At 26.3% G+C, this 7,767-nt stretch overlaps 1 pseudogene; it reads right to left on the bottom strand.

Annotated features, from left to right (window-relative positions):
• Nucleotides 1–200: 200 nt before the first annotated feature.
• On the bottom strand, nt 201–4,329 carry LOC131171086 (probable terpene synthase 6; annotated as a pseudogene).
• Between the last annotated feature and the right edge of the window lie 3,438 nt (nt 4,330–7,767).

The raw sequence follows: 7,767 nt of genomic DNA, 5'->3' as shown, positions 1-7,767 counted from the left end.
AAATTTAACAAGCGAGTTCAATCTATTCCACCATTTTAAAACCTGCAACGTTACTTGACAATAAGTTATTCAACACCAACTTTGAAACATACCAAAAAGAACATGACTCCTAACTTGAAACACCAAACAAGAATTCCATAAAATCTTAGCTTATTTAATTAATCCCACTAGGGACCCAGCTGAAGAAAAGCAATCGATGTTTACATGGGCAGTGGCCCAAGGAACAATGAGTAGACGTCCTCTTTGAGACTTGAGGCATACGTGTAGGAATCCATGTACCTGTAAACAAAGTCTACTACTCGTGAAAGATCGACATAATATTTAAGAAGTGCCCTTGGGACAGCCGTTGGCTTCATACATTCTTCGTTAATGTCCTTCCATGCATTTGCACACATTTTCTGGATTTCTACAATTGCCTTCATTTCTGAGACACCATGTTCTTTCATGTAGCTCTCCACACTTGAATTCATTCCTCTCTTTCGCTCATGCTTCAAATATTAATTTATAATATGTTTTAGTCATTATCTGATAGGATGCTTAATTATAATTAATTGGAATGCCAAAATTGAAAAAAAAAAAAATTCTTTCTTAATTTATTGATTTTATATGTGAGGTTTAAAAGAGTTAATATTATAGACATGAAGGGAGAATTTTAAAATGTTAACAAATCTCTCATTCAACAAAGTCAATGTGTTCTTTGGAAATCTAAAAATCAAAATAAAAAATTAATTTAATTTAATTCAATTTTCTCAATTTTTATGTTTGGAAAGCAAATCACTAAAATTCAATTTTTTTTTTCAAATTAAATTATAAATTCAATTTTTTTTTTTTCAAATCACTAAAATTCAATTCTACATAAAATTATAAATTTGTATCGTTATAAATAAGGTAAAACAGGAAAATATTAAGTAAATACAACCATTTTATTTTTAATTATCTTGAACTATATACACAGTTCAAACGAATTATATCACTAAAATTTATTTCAAACTAAAAATTTATTATAAAATATTTCACTTCAACCCTTATCAAATACAACGAGAAAATAACAGTAGGTTTGATAGAGTGCAAGAAGGTTTTTTTAAAATAAAATAAGGTAATATAAGTTGAGGTATCGAAACATTTACAGTAACTAATTTTAACTTGCCTTCTTTTAAAAAATTTTCCTTCCAAACAAAAAATTACTTTAAATATTTATATCTTATCTCTAAAAACTGTCTTCCATTAAACGTTTAAAATTTTAAAGAAAATATAAATGTAAAAGAATTTATTATATATAATATATCGTACCTCACGAGTGGTTATGTCATCCATCAGACGAGAAATTAACTTGGTAGCGATAACAGTTTTTGGATTACTTTTCACCCACTCATATTCCTTGGTTCCCATAACATTTTCCATTCCAGTGAAGGATGCTGCTGGAATTACACTGTAAGCGCTTGTGATTAATCCATTCTCTATATACTCTTCCATTGATGGCACATACCCTTCATTAAACCACTTTGCCTCAATCAAGTATGCTCTTGTAAGTTCTTTGAACTAATTAATAATAACATCAGAAATAGTAAATCATCAATAATAATAATAATAATAATAATGGTGATGATGATTAATAAAAATAATAAAAAGTACAAAAAAAAAAAAACCTTATCACTAATACTATTGTAAACTGGCCTACCAGTTACATAAGAATATTGTTGCCATAGCAGGTAAAAAGTGGAGAGCATTATTAAAAAAATGTTAAAATATTAAAATAATCTAAAAACGTGTGTATATATATATATATATATAATGTTTTAAAAAATTCATTTTATTTTATAACATTAAATTATAATTTTAATATTAATATTTTTAATTATAAATGCCTACTATTTTATTGATTAAATGATATTTTTTTTATTTAGAAGTTATTGCTATGGTGAGTAAAAAAGCAACTATATTTCTTTTTTTTTTCTTTGTTTTATTGCTGACATTATTTTTTTTTAAGAAAAATTAGTATTTAATCATGCATTTTAAAGAAGCTTACTACTTAATTCTTCTATTTTAAAAAATATATTATTTTATTTATCTATTTTTAATTCATATACTATTTAATCTCTCAAATTATTTTAAACTAAATTTTTTCCAATCTAACTATTTAGTTTCGTAATTTAAATAATATAACTATTATTTTCTCTTACTTAATTTGACTAACAAAAAAGTTATTTTACAATAATTGCGGAGACTAAACAGTTCTAAAAAAAAAAGAAAAAGAGAACTAGATAGTGTATTTTATAAAATAGAGAGATTAAGTAATTAGTTTTATTAAAATGTAGGGATTAAAAATATTAATTTTTTCATTTCTTTTACACCAACTTTTTTCGGCTGTTTAATTTTTTTTTAAAGTTTAATTATGTAATAATACCAATAATAATGTTTTATCATTTATTTGAATAAAAACTTAATCAAGTTATTTGTAAATATATCTTCCTCATGCTATAATTATATTATTTGTTTTCTTAAATTAACAATTAAATATAATTTTATTATAATTTTGACCAATTAAATATAACTGCTTTTCAGAACCAAATTTTCAAATTTAAAATTATATATATATATATATATATATATATATATATATATATATATATATATATATATATATATATATATATTATTTTCGTTATCAGGGAAATAAAGCTATGAAAAGCCTTTTTGGCAAATCTTACCTTTTCCTTTGCATAAGAGGTTCTATAGGACATTTCTTCATTTCCAGAACTCTCTGTTTCATCAAAAAGATTCAAGAGACTCTTGTAAATAACTTTCATATATTCTGGCACCTCATCAATAGCATCAGCATCGCATCTGAATTTTTTCAAGGAAAATAAAAATGGTTAGATAATTAATCGTTCTTAGCTATCATTTTTCTTTGTGATTTAAGTATGCCAATAACAGGTATGTATCAAACCTTTGAAATGCATCTGTAAAACGTTGGAGTTCATCAATGGTACCATAAGCATCGTATGTATCATCTACCACCGATATCATTTTTGTATACTTGGTGATCATCAGTCGAGCAAGAGTATATTCAGGCTCAAAATGGGCTGCAACTGCCCACAAATATACTTCCACAATTCTATCTCTTATATAAGGAAGTTTTTCCACAAGATTTAAGTCTTTCCACCAGCTGAAATATAAAATGACATTCAATAGTTTATTCTTGATGATTAACTTTGGACAGTGACAGTGTTTGAATTAAAGGTTCAAATTTTTGTTAAAACACAATGAAAAAGAAAATAGAAAAAACTAAAATTTACCTTGAGAGCAAGGCTAGCTCTTGTTTGTACAAGCATTGCAGTCGACTGTAATCCAACTTTGCAAATTTGAGGAGAGTTTCATTTCGAGACTCATCTCCTTCATAGAAGCAAATGTATTTTCTAGCCTCTAGTCTCTGTATGCCTTGGTGGAATGGTCGCAAAAGAGCATTCCTTATATGTCTTGCTAGACGAGGGCTTGATTGCTCAACTAAGGTTTCCAAGTGTTGCCTGGTAAAAGCAAGGGCTTCATCTAAAATGTCTTCTCCATGCACACTCAGAAAGGTAGCCTCGTATAAACTAAGAAGGCCTTTCACATCACCACTGATGGTTTTCTTGAACAATCGCTGTCCTTGAACTTTTTAAAAACATCTGATTCATAATAATTGATCCATATCACACAAGCAAATATTGAAGAATTATGGTAAATAAGAAAAAAATATCTGCGTAATATGCATTATATAAAATCACAACATGACTATAAATTTCTAATCAAATGGCTAGCAACTTACCACAAGGCATTTTGTATCCGTATTGCCTGAGAACTTGAAATAGAATTGCCATAGCGTGGAGGTCATAGTCATTTTTAGTAAGAAGATCAGGAAGGACAATGAAAATATTATTTAATTGTTCTTCAATTTCAGTTTCAAAATGATCTGATATACCAAGACGACATAATAGGTTAATAAATTCAATCTTGTCAATTAATTTTTCCGTCGATTGGATTGCATTAACATATGTTTCACTTCTTGTTTGAGTACTTCCACTTCTTTGGCGTATGATTCAAGTTCCTGTTAGGTGAAAATAAAATCCCATTATAAATATATATTAAGCAATATTTACAAATTTAACAAATATATTTTAATGAAATAGTGCATAAAGAATTCCTAATGGAAATAAATACGTAAAGAAAAATACTAAAGAGACTTACAGTATCTAAAACTGAAAATTTAGCAAAACTACACCCCCAGATGGTAGGGGGATAGTTTGCCAATGGACGGAAGACGTCTCCCTCCTTTTTAGCTTGCATGGCCATCTTTGAAAAGGCAAGTAATAGTTGGGGTGATAACACTGGGCGCATCAAAGCACTGCTATTTATAGAGTTGGGGTTAGACGCAGGTACCTCTTTCTTTTTTATTTTTTTTATTTTTGTTTACAATTCTCGTGAAGTTGTGAAATTTGATAATTTTTTAATAGTTGTGAAATGTCCACTTATAATTTATGCGCATTTAAAAAGAACCATGAGATGATGCAAATTGCACGTTGGCGGTAATGTTCAATGCATTTAGTGAGAATGAAAATTGAGCAAATGAAAAAAAAAAAAAATGGGTATAGTACATTAATGCTATAAGTTATTGTAAAAAAAAATTCATTTTTAATTAGCTCTAATTATAAAATAAATTTTTATTTTTAATTTTTATTGCTATTTTGACAAATTCTTGTAGTGATAGCTAAATTGATGCTTCATGTTGGATTTTAGAGTGGTAATTAAATGAAATCATAATACTTTCACAAATAATCAAATAAAATTTGATCTTAGAGTGGTAAAATTAGATTGTGTGAATATTTTTTAAGAGAAAATATAGAACTTTTGAATTAATTAACTGTATTTCTTAGACTATTTCATTGTATTCATCCAACTCTTATTTATTCTATATATGATCTAATAAAAATAGCAAATTCCAACAAATCAATTAATAATTAAAGAATCAATCAAGTTTAAAGTTTTCTAAATGGTATAATATTGTAATCTATAATAGTTAATATTCTACCAAATAAGATGAAACAAAAGCATGGTGAACAGACATTAATCACGTGGATCAAAACATAGATAAATAGATAATGGATTTACATAAGCTAGTCAAAAAATGGTTGCTTGAGATAAATAATTTACACGTTATTGTGAATCGTGCGAGGATTTTTTTTAAAAAAATATTTATGGTTAACTCGTAAAATTAATGCCTAAAATTAAAATTAATGAAAATGTATAGAGAAGAGTGAATAAAATGTGCTCTTTCACCATGAAATTGGCGAGACTATCTAGAAAATCTACAGTTAACTCATAATTAATTACTTGTACAGATATATTATTCCACGGGCAAAGTGCAAACCATACCTGCAAATGCAATTCAGACAAATTCTCTGCTGACAAAGCATCTCTCTTCTTAAAAAGAGAATCTTTTATTAAATATCGAAGAAATCTTGAAATTGAACTACCAATTCAATTTAGTTTGAAGCATTCTCTTTTTTACCAATGTCCAAATAACTCGCATATGGTTTCTTTTTTATTTATTTATTTATTTTTGTTTACAATTCTCGTGAAGTTGTGAAATTTGATAATTTTTTAAAATTTGTGATTTGTCCTATGTCATAGGTTGAGTAATATGACATGCCCTAAGCAACTTCTCAAGCAATTTCTCAAGTAAATCTTGGCATGATTGGATTTTTAAAATTTAATTTCTTCAGCTTTTTCCATTCTTCAAGCTTTCAAATTCCTCCAAATCATCTCCTAATGCATTATTGACCTTCAATGTACTACAAAAACCTATTAAAAATATCAAAATTACAAAAATCAAATATCACGTAACTAAAATCAATAATTTAGCTAAAATAAAGACTAAAAGCACAACACTAAATAATAAGGGCAAAATGAATGTAAAATTACCCTAAAATGCCTATATGAAATGAGTATAACAGTTGCAATGAGTCTGATTGCAAGTAGCAACTGACAACCAAATAGGTTGCTAAATTAATTAAACTTAAAAAATAAAACTTTTGGTAAAAAACTATCAGTTGCTAGTAGCAACCAATTTAGCAACAAAAATCGGTTGTTTGCAACTAATTTAACAACCGAAAAGTTGGTTGTTAATTTAAAAAAAATTATAAAAAAATAAATTTCGAAATAAGAAATAAAAAATTCAAATAAATAATTTTTCAAAAATTACTAAAATAATAAATTATTAATGAAAATTAGTATAAAAAATTAATATATAAATATTATGAAAAATTAAATATAAAAACATATTTAGAAGGCAAATTACTAAAAAAATTACCATGCATGTGTATATATATTATCACAAAAAAATTACTAAAAATTTATATTACAAATAATTTACTAACAAAAAAATATGTTTGCTCAAAAATTTTTATTTTACGCCAAAGAAAAATAAATTAAATAAAAAAAGTGAGAAAGAAAAAGAAGATGAAGAAGAAAATAGATGAGAAAGAAAAAGATTATTAAGAAAATAGATGAGAAAGAAGAAGATGATGAAGAAAATAGATGATAGAGAAAAAGATGATGAAAATAAAATGGATGAGAAAGAAAAACATGAAGAAGAAGAAAATATATAATGAAGAAAAAGATGAAAAAGAAAGTAGATGAGAAAAAATGGTGTAGAAATTAGATGAGAATGAAAAAAATAATAAAAGAATATATTAGAAAAAAAAAAGATGATGAATAAAATAGATGAAAATAAAAAAGATGATGAAGAAAATAAGAGAAAAAAGAAGAAAGAGAGAAGAAATGAGCAGTCGGGAAAGAAAATGAGTAGTGAGAAAAGAAAATGAATAGTAGTTTATATAAATAAACTAGCAACCGATTTTAGCAATTGATTGTAAATTGCTAATTTCTTTTAAAAATTAAGCAAGAAATTTTAAGCGAAAAATTTTGCAACCAATTCGCAATTAGTTGTAAAATCAGTTACTAACAGCAACTAATTTCAAATCGGTTGTAAATCAAAATAAAAAAAAAGGGCAAAAATTTTTTGGGGGAAAAATCAATTACAAAATCGATTACAAATAGTAACAGATTTGAATCGGTTTCAAAAATTGGTTGCTATTAGCAACTAGTTCACAAATCAGTTACAAATAAAAAAAAATGAAAACAAAAAATTGGCAGAAAATTTTAGGAGGAAAAAATTAGTTGCAAAATTGATTTTTATTAGGAACCGATTTTAAGTGGTTGCAAAAATTGATTAGTATTAATAACCGATTCGTAAATCGGTTGCAAATCAAAAAAAGAAAATAAAAAATTGAGTGGAAATTTTTTTTTAGAGGGGGGAGGAATCGATTGCAAATCAAAGAAAGAAAAAAAATTAGGCGAAAATTTTTGGAGAAAAAAATTTAATAACCGATTTACAATTTATTGCAAAAAATCGATTGCCATTAGCAATCGACAAGAAATCGGTTGTAAATAACAACCGATTTTAGTGATCAATTGCAAATTGGTTACTAATTTTTGCAATCAATTGCAAATCAGTTACTAACTTAGAGCTAATTAAAATAATTCTTTAATTTAGCAATCGATTCTTTAAATGGGTTGCTGTTAGCAACTAACTTTAAAATCAGTTGCTGTTAGCAACAGATTTTAGCAACCGATTTTAAAATCAGTTGCTAATAGCAACTAATTAAGAAATCAGTTACTAATCGTATATTTAAGATTTTTCTAATATCAATTAGTAACCGATTTAGCAAC

The sequence above is a fragment of the Hevea brasiliensis genome, chromosome 12 (assembly GCF_030052815.1).
Source record: "Hevea brasiliensis isolate MT/VB/25A 57/8 chromosome 12, ASM3005281v1, whole genome shotgun sequence".
Taxonomy (NCBI): Eukaryota; Viridiplantae; Streptophyta; class Magnoliopsida; order Malpighiales; family Euphorbiaceae; genus Hevea; species Hevea brasiliensis.
This window is presented reverse-complemented; position numbering and strand designations above follow the sequence as displayed.